Source organism: Polypterus senegalus, chromosome 3 (assembly GCF_016835505.1).
Source record: "Polypterus senegalus isolate Bchr_013 chromosome 3, ASM1683550v1, whole genome shotgun sequence".
NCBI lineage: Eukaryota > Metazoa > Chordata > Cladistia > Polypteriformes > Polypteridae > Polypterus > Polypterus senegalus.
Genome location: NC_053156.1, coordinates 33395510 through 33409616, shown reverse-complemented (window position 1 = coordinate 33409616; position 14107 = coordinate 33395510). Strand labels below are relative to the sequence as shown.

Genomic DNA, 14107 nt, shown 5'->3' with positions numbered 1-14107 from the left:
TGAGACTGTGTGTCTGTCTGGGGCAGGATGATCTTCCACAACCCAAATACGTGTTTTAAAAGAAATTAAAATTTTCTCTGAAGCTCTTTGTTAAACAAGCACATATACATAGTCATATTAATGGATTAAGTATGTGGTTAAAGCAAGCTGTCTCAGAATTAAGTGTCTTGACATTCCAGTTCGAAAGGCTTTGCTTCATGAATACAGAAGATCTGATTGGTCTGATGTTGCCTCTGTTTGAAGAAAATTGATATGATTGGTGATTTTTAATGCATTGAAGGATGTTCCCCTGAAAGTACTCTTTGTACAACAACTTGAATAAACTGAGAAATGAGTCGTGTTTAAAATACGGGACAAATGAGGATTTAAAAAAAATAAATCGGGACACCAAGATTGTGTAAGAAATATGTGACTGCCAAGGGAAATGCGGGCAACCCTAATTTTATGACAGTGATTTAACTTTGGTTATATTATATTATATTATATTATATTATATTATATTATATTATATTATATTATCTGCACATCAAAGGCTGGTTGAACTCTAAGCAATTATTTAAGTTAACATTTGTAGTGTACCATCTTTCTGAATAAATTTTGCAATGCATGTAGTAATAAAATGCATTGAATATGTCATTCCAACAGATGGTCCATCACAAACGTTTGAAGTGATAAAGTGCATTACTACAAATATTTGCAATGTGGCATCTGTTGGAATGATAAATGCAGTTCATTTGCTTTTGTTATATTCCATTTGATATGGAAAAAGTTTGTGATGTGCCATGTGTTGCAATGACAAATGCAATGCATTTTATTACTACACATGTTTGTGATGTTCTGGAATAACAGAGACATAGCAACTGTACAGTCACACAAATACACAGACATATCCTTTTATTAAGGTTAATTATATTATATTATCCATCCATCCATTATCCAACTTGCTATATCCTTATACAGGGTCACGGGGGTCTGCTGGAGCCAATCCCAGCCACCACAAGGCGCAAGGCAAGAACAAATCCCAGGCAGGGCGCCAGCCCACCACGGTATTACAGTGATCCCTCGCTATATCACGTTTCGACTTTTGCAGCTTCACTCCAGCGCAGATTTTAAATGTAAGCATATCTAAATATATATCACGGATTTTTCGCTGTTTCACAGATTTCTGCAGACAATGGGTCTTTTAATTTATGGTACATGCTTCCTCAGTTTGTTTGCCCAGTTGATTTCATACAAGGGACGCTATTGGCGGATGGCTGAGAAGCTACCCAATCAGAGCACGTATTACATATTAAATAAAACTCCTCAATGATATACGATATGCATCCCTCGCGATGCTTCGCACACTTAAAAGCTTTAACAGCCCGTATTGATTTTTGATTGTTTGCTTTTCTTGGTCTCTCTCACTCTCTCTGACATTCTCTGCTCCTGACGGAGGGGGTGTGAGCAGGGGGGCTGTTTGCACAGAGGCCGTTTGCCTAGAAGATACGGAGGCTACTCTAAAAAATGCTGAAAGACTACCTTCACATTGATCCCTTCCTTGGGGCCACTTTATCACGGTGCTTCTGCTTCGCATACTTAAAAGCCCAACAGCCCTATTGATTTTTGATTGTTTACTTTTCTCTCTCTCTCTGACATTCTCTGCTCCTGACGCGCGCACATCTTTGAAGAGTAAGATATGTTTGCATTCTTTTAATTGTGAGAAAGAACTGCCATCTCTGTCTTGTCATGGAGCACAGTTTAAACTTTTGACTAAAGGGTGTTATTTCATGTCTAGAGGGCTCTAATAATTCTAAAAAAACGTATTTAGAAGGTCGTAAACAGGTTTTCTATGTTCTAACTGCGAAAATATTAGATTTATAAATAAAGAATCCTACTTCGTGGAAATTCATTTATCGCAGTAGAGTCTGGAACGGATTAACCGCGATAAACAAGGGTTTATTGTATATCTATACTAATAAAAGGCAAAGCCCTCACTGACTCACTCACTCACTCAATCACTCACTGACTCATCACTAATTCTCCAACTTCCCGTGTGAGTGGAAGGCTGAAATTTGGCAGGGTCATTCCTTACAACTTCCTTACAAAAGATGGGCAGGTTTCATTTCAAAATTCTACGCGTAATGGTCATAACTGGAAGCTATTTCTCCATATACTGTAATGGAGTTGAGCTTGTAAGCCGTGGGGGCGGAGTTTCATGTGACATCATCACGCCTCCCACGTAATCACGTGAACTGACTGTCAACACAGTACGTAGAAAACCAGGAAGAGCTCCAAAAAGCGCTGAAGAAAACATGCATTATATAATTGAGAAGGCAGCGAAACAATAAGAAGCGAGCGAGTGACATATACCACCATATTCATGAGTTCTGCTACTTCGGAAACAAAGCACGGTGTAAACCTAAATTTAAATTAAGTTCATAGACACGCTGCCGCTGGCGTTTGTCATTCCCACGGGTAATGCGGGATACAAGTTTAATGAGAGGACGCAGGATATAAACGACAGTTTTGATCACTTTGTAACTAAGTTAAAATTGAAGGTGAAGGGGTGTGCTTATGCAAATTCCGAGAGACTGTGTTTGTGGGGGATTGACAGGGCGGGTGGGGGAGTCACGTCATCATCTCCCCTCCCATTCACCTCATTTCGCTCTGAGCTGAGCTCCGCAGCTAACGCCATCTTGAGGTGACGCTACCACCAAATACTCACAGAAAAATCCACAAGTTAACACACACGCTGTCTCTAGAGTTTCTCCACAGTCTGAATCCTCCAGGCACTACTTACAAAAGGTTACATTGACAATCGTGTTACGTTATTTTTAAAATGTTTCCTTTTCTTAGCACAAGCACAATGAGAAGCTTCGATGCATGTGCTCCATAACGCGTTAAAAAATCATGCATTTAATCACATTTTGCATTACAAACAAAGGGGAACTTCTGTCAATGCATGATTTCTTGGTACACCGATTACATTGATCAGCACATCCCGATTCATTTTACCCTCGCACCACCTTAGTTTGAGAAGAAGTATGAAAAAATATGAGGTTAACACAGAAAAACAGATCACCAATTGAAGCTTTATGAATAATTGATACTTTATTCGCCATCAATAATTGTTTTGGTAAAGCCATACTCAGTGTAATCCTTCTTCCGTTTTATAATTTTTCCGCCACTAGCCATGATAAAATGAACAGTAAAAAAGTAAGAGCGAAGCGAGGGTGACTTATTCAGGCAGGCTGGCGACAGCTCAATAGCTCGAATTTGGATATAAGTAGGTTCTATTTAGTCGCCAGAAATATCTTTGGTAGGAATGGAAGTTAGCACTGCAATATATAAAGTCAAAACTTTACTATATAAAGTCAGCGTCAGAATATACAAAGTCAGCGCTGGAATATCCATCCATTTCCCAACCCATTGAATCTGACCACAGGGTCACGGGGGTCTGCTGGAGCCAATCCCAGTCAACACTGGGCGCAAGGCAGGAACCAATCCTGGGCAGAGCACATGCATCATTTCCAAAACATTAACCGAACAGTGTTTTTTTTATTTATTTTTCTGAATACGTTTTTGTTAACTTAGTTCAGTTCAGAGTCGTTTCAATCAATAGATTTTGACTTTTACTTTATATATTCAGGTTTTGACTTTATATATTCCAGCGCTGACTTTATATATTCCAGCGATGACTTTATACATTCAAGTTTTGACTTTATGTATAACGACGCTGACTATATATATTCAAGTTTTGACTTTATATATTCTGACACCGTCTTTATATATATATATATATTATATATATATATATACATATATGTGTTTTCTTTATTTTCATGACCATTTACAGCACTCCATCACTCTCCTTCTTGGTCAAATAGCCCTTACACAGCCTGGAGGTGTGTTTGGGGTCATTGTCCTGTTGAAAAATAAATGATCGTCCAACTAACCTGACTTCTGCACAACACAACTGCTGGTCCCAACCCTATTGATAAAGCAAGAAATTCCACTAAATAACCCTGATAAGGCACACCTGTGAAGTGAGAACCATTCCAGGTGTCTACCTGTTGAAGCTCATCAAGAGAATGCCAAGAGTTCGCAAAGTAGTAATCAGAGCAAAGGGTAGCTATTTTAAAGAAACTAGAATATAAAACATGTTTTCAGTTATTTCACCTTTTTTTGTTAAGTACATAACTCCACATGTGTTCATTCATAGTTTTGATGCCTTCAGTGAGAACCTACCAATGTAAATGGTCATTAAATAATAAAAACACATTGAATGAGGAGGTGTGTCCAAACTTTTGGCCTGTACTGTATATATATATATATATATATATATATATATATATATATATATATATATATATATATGCCAGCAACACTCATGACAATGACAAAACAATTACATTGTCAATCATATTACATATTATTAAAATGTTTCCTTTTCTTTTACTTCTCTGCCAAGAGCGGGTATTTTGCCATATATATATATATATATATATATATATATATATATATATATATATATATATTATAGATATTGTGAACGGCACCCGGGCACAGACAGGCGGGCCTGTTGTTGTCAAACCACCACACGCTTTATTATACAAATTATTTACACTAATTTGGTCACAAAGACCCAGTTCATTGGTCACACAGACCCAGTCACGTGCACAAACCCCAAAACAGTCACTCAGTCCTGGCCACAATGCCTTCTTCTCGGGCCGCCTCCACAACTCCTCTTGCCTCGCCCTTCTTCCACCCGACTCTAGCCCGAATGAATGGAGACGGCCCTTTATGGAGGACCCGGATGAGCCCCAGGTGTTCCCGGCAATCGCCTGGCCACGCCCAAGTGTGGCGGAAGTGCCGGCTGTCCTCCCGCTGCTCTCCGGCGCCGTCATAAATCTTCCCCAGCACTTCCTGGTGTGGCAGGAGTGCTGGGGAAATAAGTCCCCAGGGCTTTGGGGCGCCTCCTGGCGGTGACCACGGGCCCCTACAGGGAAGGGCTTCCATGCCCTCGACCCGTGGCCCCCAAAGCAACCCGGAAGGCAAACCCCACGTGGTCCAGGCAGGGCTCTGACCCTCTTCCGGTCCCTCCTGGCGTCCCGGCTGGGTCATGGCCCCTGGCATCCCTGACAATATATATATGTAGATATTATATATATATATATATATAGATATACTGTAGATATGTATATATATATATATATATATATAGAGAGAGAGAGAGAGAGATATACTGTATATAGATATATATATAGATATATAGATATGACAATAACACTCATATCAATGACAAAACAATTACATTAACAATCATGTTACGTTATTTTTAAAATTGTTCCTTTTCTTTTTCATAACTTCTTTAATACACTACTTCTCCGCTGCGAAGCGCGGGTATTCTGCTAGTTATATTATATTAGCTGCTCATCTAAAAAAAAATGAACTCTAAGTAATCAGCATAGACCTAGACATTAACATTTGTAGTGCACCATCTTTATATACAATATGCTACTGTGGCTGTCTGTTTGTCTGTCCAGGATTTTAAGTCACCTGTAGCTCACCCACCGTTTGACGTATTGACCTGATATTTGATACTAGCAGAATACCCGCGCTTCGCAGCGGAGAAGTAGTGTGTTAAAGAAGGTACGAAAAAGAAAAGGAAAAATTTTAAAAATAACGTAACATGATTGTTAATGTAATTGTTTTGTCATTGATATGAGTGTTGTTCTCATATCTATCTATCTATCTATCTATCTATCTATCTATCTATATATATATATATATATATTGTTCTCATATCTATCTATATGTATATATCTCTATCTATATATATATATATATATATATATATATATATATATATATATATATATATATATATATATATATATATATATATACCCCGCTTGGTAGCGAGAAGTAGTGTGTTAAAGAAGTTATGAAAAGAAAAGGAAACATTTTAAAAATAATGTAACATGATTGTCAAAGTAATTGTTTTGTGTATTTGGCGGCAGCGTCACAAAGTTGTTTTCGTCTAGCTGCATCAGAAAATGTACCACAACGTCTGACACACCTCCTTTTTACTGTTTTGACAGCTTGGATTGCTGCTGTCATATATATATACACACATACATACATACATACATACATACATATATATATATATACACATATATATACACATACATATCTTCATATCTACATATCTACATATACACACATATATATATATATATACATACCTATCTACATCATATATACACACACATACATACATACACACACACAAATTATATATATGTGTGTATGTATGTACTGTATGTATGTATGTACCTACGTATGTATGTATGTATGTGTGTGTGTATATATATATATATATATATATTTATATATATATATATATATAATGTAGATAGGGGTGTGTGTGTGTATATATATATATATATATACACATACATACATATATATACACATACATATACTTGTGTGTATAGCTTTTATATATGTGTGTGTATAGCTTTGGTCACTGAGTGCAAGGGAGAAATAATAAAATATAGTCTATAAGTTATTAAACAGTAAAACATTAACGTTTCAAGAAGTACAGGTACATTGATCACTACTGGAGTGGTTGCGGGTAAACTACATTTTAAAGACTGTGTAACACAACAGGTAAGTAACTAACAGCAGCTAAAATGTATATGGATCATCTCTCGGTAGTAGATCCCTTTTGAAAGGCGCTACACGACGGCTGTGGTATAGAAATTACATTTTCTATGTGAACGTTCAAATTTGTGCCTCTGGTAATGTGCCTTACCGGCATTTAAAGAAAATTAGTTTTGTGTCCTCTGCACTGTTAAGAGAGAAAGGCTTTGGTTTGGGATAAAAGGTGTAAAGAAAGGAAAGTTGCCTTTTTCTTTTATATAGTATAGAGAGATGTGTTCGCTGACGTTATGATCGTCTTTTGGGACAGTCGCGGTGGGTCTTGTGTAGACTGGTGAGACGTCCTCGCCATTAATCGGCCGTGATGCCACTGTCAGTTCTGCACACGTGTGCGTGTCTTCATAATCCGGGGTGAGAACCTCATAATCGTATACGTGCAAAAGAAAGTGTGAATCGCATTAATATTATTTTGCCGTGGTGTAGAAAAGGGGTCCCGTGTTTGCACTTGTCTGGGCTATAGCGCAGGGGGAGGATGAAAAAAATTAAAAGTGCTCACTTTGACTTAAGGCAGAAGCGCAGTCAGCGTCTCAAAGGCCGGCACAGCTATGCACGCGCGCTGGCTGCTCGACTTTTGCAGGGCAGGAGACCACAGTTTTTGCAGACACGTTCATGATATCAAAAGTCTCAGCTTTTGGAGGTCATTCATATATATATATATATATATATATATATATATATATATATATATATATATATATATATATATATATATCAAAATACCCTCCTGAGCGGAGAAGTAGTGTGTTAAAGAAGTAATGAAAAGAAAAGGAAACATTTTAATAATAACGTAACATGATTGACATTGTCATGAGTGTTGCTGTCATATATATGCCTGCCTAAATAAGTCACCCTCGCTTTGCTCTTACTTTATTTACCGTTCATTTAATCACGGCTAGTGGCGGAAAAATTATAAAATGGAAGGAGGATGGCTTTACCAAAACAATTATTGATGGCGAATCGATTATTCATAAAGCTTGAATTGGTGATCTGTTTTTCTGTGTTAACCTCATATTTTTTCATACTTCTTCTCAAACTAAGGTGGTGCGAGGGTAAAATGAATCGGGATGCGCTTGATCAAAGTAATCAGTGTACCAGGAAATCATGCATTGACAAAAGCTCCCTTTGCTTGTAATGCAAAGTGTGATTAAATGCATTATTTTTAACGCGTTATGGAGCACATGCATCAAGCTTCTCAGCTGTGCTTGTGCTAAGAAAAGGAAAGATTTTAAAAATAACGTAACACGATTGTCAATGTAACCTTTTGTAAGTAGTGCCTGGAGGATTCAGTGTGGAGAAACTCTATAGAGACAGCGTGTGTATTAACTTGTGGATTTTTCTGTGAGTATTTGGTGGCAGTCTGATGAAGTTGCTTCGGAAGACGGCGTTAGCTGCGGAGCTCAGCTCAGAGCCAAATGAGATGAATGGGAAGGGAGATGATGACGTGACTCCCCCACCCGCCTTAACTGTCAATCCCCCACAAACACAGTCTCGGAATTTGCATAAGCACACCCCTTCACCTACAATTTTAACTTAGTTACAAAGTGATCAAAACTCTCGTTTATATCCTGCGTCCTCTCATTAAACTTGTATCCCGCATTACCTGTGGGCATGTGAAACGCCAGCGGTAGCCTGTCTATGAACTTAATTTAAAGTTTAGGTTTACAACTTGCTTTCTTTCCGAGGTAGCAGCAGTCATAAATATGGTAGTATATGTCACTCGCTCGCTTCTTATTGTTTTGCTGCCTTCTCAATTATATAATGCATGTTTTCTTAAGCGCTTTTTGGAGGTCTTCCTGGTTTTCTACGCACTGCGTTGACAGTCAGTTCACGTGATTACGTGAGAGGCGTGATGATGTCACACGAAACTCCGCCCCCCCACGTCATTCCAGCTCAACTCCATTACAGTTAATGGAGAAAAATACCTTCCAGTTATGACCATTAGGCGTAGAATTTCGAAATGAAACCTGTCCAACTTTTGTAAGTAAGCTGTAAGGAATGAGCCTGCCAAATTTCAGCCTTCTACCTACACGGGAAGTTGGAGAATTAGTGATGAGTCAGTGAGTGAGTGAGTGAATGAGTGAGTGAGTGAGTGAATGAGTGAGTGAGTGAGTGAGTGAGTGAGTGAGTGAGTGAGTGAGTGAGTGAGTGAGTGAGTGAGAGTGAGTCAGTGAGTCAGTGAGTCAGTGAGTGAGTGAGTGAGGGCTTTGCCTTTTATTAGTATAGATACATATACTACGTGACATCTACTATTGGGGTGATAATTGACCTCCGAGGTCAAAAGTCAAACCAGGGAGGTCAAGGTCATAAATCAAATAACCTGTAGCCTGAAATTTGGTACACATATACAGTAATCCCCCCTCGATTGTGGGGGTTGCATTCCAGAAATCCCAACGCGATAGGTGAAAATCCGCGAAGTGGAAACCAATGTTTGTATGGTTATTTTTATATATTTTAAGTCCTTATAAACTCTCCCACACTGTTTATAAATATTCCCTGAAGAGTTATATAGCATAATCCCTTTGTATTCTCTTAGATATTAGGTAAGATTAATTGAAATTATGTATATAAACACACTGTTTATATACAGTAAAACCTAAATATTATTTTAAAGATATCGAGTGTCTCCGATATCACATATGTTATAGACATTACGATAGACAGGCCACCAGCAATAAATACGTACAATGCAAGAAAAATAGTATACAGTAGAATGTGTGTACAGTGAAACTAAACATACGTAAATGTACTAAGTATTGTAGTAGAAAATTAATTATGGTTACTCACCAACAATGACATGATGACTTGTCTGATAACGATGAGTTTAGTTTTACTGCACAACAAAGGAGAGCATTACAGCTCTTCTAAAGGAGCCACTTCAGGCGATTGTGTAGCACTGCTGTTGTTCTTCTTCTGGCAGTCTTCAATCCAAATCCCTAAAGCAGATTCTATCCAGACTACTGCCTTATTACATCCACTTACAACTCGTTTTGCACCCTGGTTAAAAGGACACTGTGGCTGTAGATCTTATATTCCTTTCCTACTTTTTAGATAAAAAGAATTGTAGCCTCATTGATGCTGTAATGGCATCCTACAGCAGTGTAGCTTTTCCCTTCCTTCAACAAATGCAAAACGTTTACCTTTTCGGCAATCGTTAACATCTTCCATTGGCGCTTGGGCTCGGCCCCTGAAGCAGTAGCAGTAGCAGATCGTTTTGAAGCCATAATGAAAGGCTTGACTATGCACAAAGATAAACACAAAAGAGCACAAAAGTTAACTCTTTACATAGTGAAACACGTTGATGCTGAATGAGCGAGACAAGACTTCCTGATTAACACCGCATTCAGAGCACAGGAACTTAACTGCGTGCTCTGATTGGTTAGCTTCTCAGTCAGGAGAACTTAACTGCATGCTGTGATTGGTTAGCTTCTAAGTCATCCGCCAATAGCGTCCCTTATTTGAAATCAACTGGGCAAACCAACTGAGGAAGCATGTACAGGAAGTAAAAAGACCCATTGTCTGCAGAACCCGCGAAGCAGCGAAAAATCTGCATTATACTGTATATTTAGTTATGCTTACATATAAAATACGCGATAGAGTGAAGCCGCGAAAGTCGAAGCGCGATATAGCGAGGGATTACTGTAACATGCTATAACTCTTCACTACAGCTTCATATTAAAAGTGAAGAGTTTTGGAATTATTCCTCTTTTCATGTTTATTTTATTTTACTGTTAAATCAGCTCTTGGCAGCGGCCGTGTGGCACATGCGTACAGGCACCGTTCTCATCCCTACCACCTTCTCCATCACTTCCCCTACCTTTTCATATCTTAAATCATTATTGAGGCAGATTGAAGAATTAAGTACCAGCTTGAGTAAAAAATTAAGAAAAGCGGGACGCTAGGGTGGAGAAAAGAAGAGCTGCTCAGGAAGCAGCAAGCGCATCAACCTCTGAGCAAATGAATGCTAAACATATAGAGAAAGAGGATGAAAACTAGTAATGCTTAAGTCAAATGAATACACTGCACGTTATCATGCAGTGTGCTGTTACTGGTATGATAATAAAAGGATGTGTGTCTTTGTATCTGTGTGTCTGTCCAGTTGCTATGTCCTTGTCATTCCAACAGATGGCACTCCACAAACATTTGTAAGAAAACAACGCATTGCATTTTCCACTCTAACAGATGGTCCATCACAAACATATGCAGTAATAAAATGCATTACCGTAAATGTTTGTGATGTAACTTCTGTTAAAATGACAAATGCATTTCATTTACCTCTATTATATGCGATTTGGTATGGGATTCATAAAAGCAGTTTTAATGTTTGTGATGTACCATCTGTTGGAATGACAAATGCAATGCATTGTTTTGTTATAAATGTTTGTTGAGTGCCATCTGTTGAAATGACAAGGACATAGCAAATGGACAGACACACAGATACACAGACACACATTCTTTTATTATATTATATTATATTATATTATATTATATTATATTATATTATATTATATTATGTGTTAAGGGTAATAAAATAAAATGAAGGTGATTAAGAATGAAAAGTATTCTGTATTGAGTACAGTTTTCCTCCATATCTAAACATTTTTCTTTTTCATTTCTTTTGTAGCTTTCTTCTCATAAAGTCAGGCACCTGAGGAGACGTTTAGTGATGGGCCTTCATCTACAAAGTGATAAGGTGCAACATGGACAAAACACCACTGGGATTTTTAACTTTGCTTTGACCTAGTTGTATTGGAGGTGTCTCTTTACCAGTACAGCAATATCTTATGGAAATGATTCCAAATGGGAGTTTGAATGAGTTCCTGAAATCCTCTATTTTTTTTATCTCCAATTTCCTGGGAACCTTAACGTTTGCATGTTGTAGATGTATGGGAACATTGCCAGATTCCATGTGAAATAAATGCATCCCTCAAACTTGGATTCCCATCCACAAGGCAGCTTATCTCCCAGTTTGGAGGCTCCCTGAATATCCTATGCACGGCAACATAAATCAGACAATTTATTCATTTATTTCCTGTTTTGTAAGGCACCCCGGCAGCATTTTCTGATTAGTAAACACAGACCTTGAGCCATGCAAAAACGTGATGCTGGACATTGACATCTGTTTGGCAAACAAGCCTTGGCACAATGTTTTCTTTTGCATCAATCAACAGGAAGGAAAAGCAACATTTTGAATAATGCCTGATTTGTTTTAAACTGGGGCCTTTGTGGTGCCTGGGGCAGACACATTTTGAAAACCATTTAAAATGATCAGATCGAAGGCCAGGGTTTAATTTGCGGTTATTCTGACTTTGGAAAGGCCTTCACAGACTACACATAGTGAGTGTAAATTAGTGTGTCGCACCGAGGATAAAGCTGTCAGGTTATACAGTATATGACAATTTGGGGTCATTATGAAGCTTTTTGAATATGTGGGTGCAAGATGGAGAAAGGGCAGAGGCACAGAGGAGATTTAAGTGCTAGGTATTTACAATTTGGATCAGAATGACCATTTGAGGTACTTCGCTCATGTCTGTTTTTCCAAGCTGTGTGCAGTGTTCCTTTTATTTGTGCATCATGAAGAAGTCCACGTTTATAGCGGAGGTAGGTTGGGATTTGATAGTTACATTATGTTTGGTTTTAATGACACTTCAGACTTCATAGCACCACACGGTTATAGATGAATAGAGACTTCATTTGCATTTCAGCAGTTTCTTTGGGGGCAGCATACTTCGATTTGTCAGCGGTTTTCCAACCACTGCATACTTTGTTTATGATACTGCAATAATCAAAGAAATTGTCTTCCACCCTGTGTGGGTCACTGTAATGATGCTGAGGCGCTAGCCAACAGCGAATAGAAGGGCTTAGTTCTCAGATTTGCTAAATCTACCGTAATATAACTGTTGTTAATATACATTGTAAAATAAGGAAAGCTTTAAATAAATGGTTGAGAGAAAATATTACTTTTATTGTGAAGAAATGAAACAATTAGACATGGAAATATCTATCCAGCTGGTGCTGGTACTGGCCAGTGCTGTAACTAGAAAAATCAAACACATTGTACATTCATAAAGTGACTTAATTGAATTCAGAGTTGTGTGGATGCCTGTGTAGCTCTGAGCACAAGGGAGATTTCTAAAATATGAAGTGCAATATAAATAAAATGTATTATTATTATTATTATTATTATTATTATTATTATTATTATTATTAAGGGAGGAAACAGCCCTGGACAGGACATCAGTCCATCCCTGGGCTGACTGATGCACATTTGAATTCACAAAGGGGCCGATTTTGGATTGCCAGTTAACTTAACCTGCACCTCTAAACCTCCAAAACTAGAGAGTGCCTGTGTAGACAGTTCATGAAGTCCAGGGAGGACATTTGAACTCCACACAGAGATCAACTGGTGGTGGGATTCACACCTGGGATGTTGAACACAGGAAGCAGCAGCTCTTACCACCGCACTAATGTGCCACCCAGCTGTGCAACATCTGCTTGGTGTTTTTGAGATCAGTTGAGTTACTGAACCCACTGTTTCCTTGGTGGGGCCGGATGCTACCCTACCAGAGTTGATATGTCTGATACTCCAGTCATCTTGGTGGTTTTCAATATTTTAAGTACTTTTTTTTTACATTTTTATTTATTGTTTGCAATGTTTTGGTCACTTTGTTGATGACACTATTCTATTGTGTTCTGTTTTGTATCTATCGACACTTTACCAGATGAATGGCCCTTTTACTCAATGAGGTAGCATTAGGAGTGTGGATTTGCATTAAAGTAAAAATGAAAGAAAAGGCTCTTTGTAATAAAGTGACAATTGTTCTATTTACTTCTCATGACAGCTACAGTAAGAACAGAAACATGTTGTATTTTAATTAGCACATACAAGTAAGAATTTCATTTTACTCTGTAGACATGACAATAATGACCCTATATACATCCTATCCTATATATATAGTGGCCATGAGGGGGCAGCACTAACCCCAAACCACAGACACAACTACACAGAAACAGCCCTGAGTTGAAAAACACATATTTGATTTTTCTAAAGGTACCTTGACTCAGCACTGCAAACTGCTATCACATTCTGTTCTTTTTCCTCCACAAATCCTAGCTTACTTTATCCTCTTCCACCTGACTGTAACCACCCTGGGGCAAAGTGGAGGGGTTCCCTTTTAAACACTACCCAGGAGTACTTCCATTGTTTAATCCATTCTCTCCAGAAAAAAACGTTCAGGTCAGTTGCATCCTCCTTAGTCTCAGAGCACTCCATGCCTGACAGGTTCCCCTGAAAGTCCCCATCTGGGAAGCCCTATGGGACCATGTAGGTGTCCATATTGGGACTCGTTAGAAGGGATGTTGCCATCCATTTTATTGGGGGAAACGATCTATCCATGGT

At 38.3% G+C, this 14107-nt stretch overlaps 1 protein-coding gene across 1 annotated transcript in view; it reads left to right on the top strand.

The window, feature by feature from the left end:
- Positions 1-13218, top strand: part of fgf11a (fibroblast growth factor 11a) — a 476711-nt gene extending 463493 nt beyond the window's left edge. The window contains exon 6 of the mRNA XM_039746927.1: positions 11333-13218. The gene's annotated coding sequence lies outside the window, so the exon portion shown is untranslated. The remainder of the gene's footprint in view (positions 1-11332) is intronic.
- Positions 13219-14107: the final 889 nt, after the last annotated feature.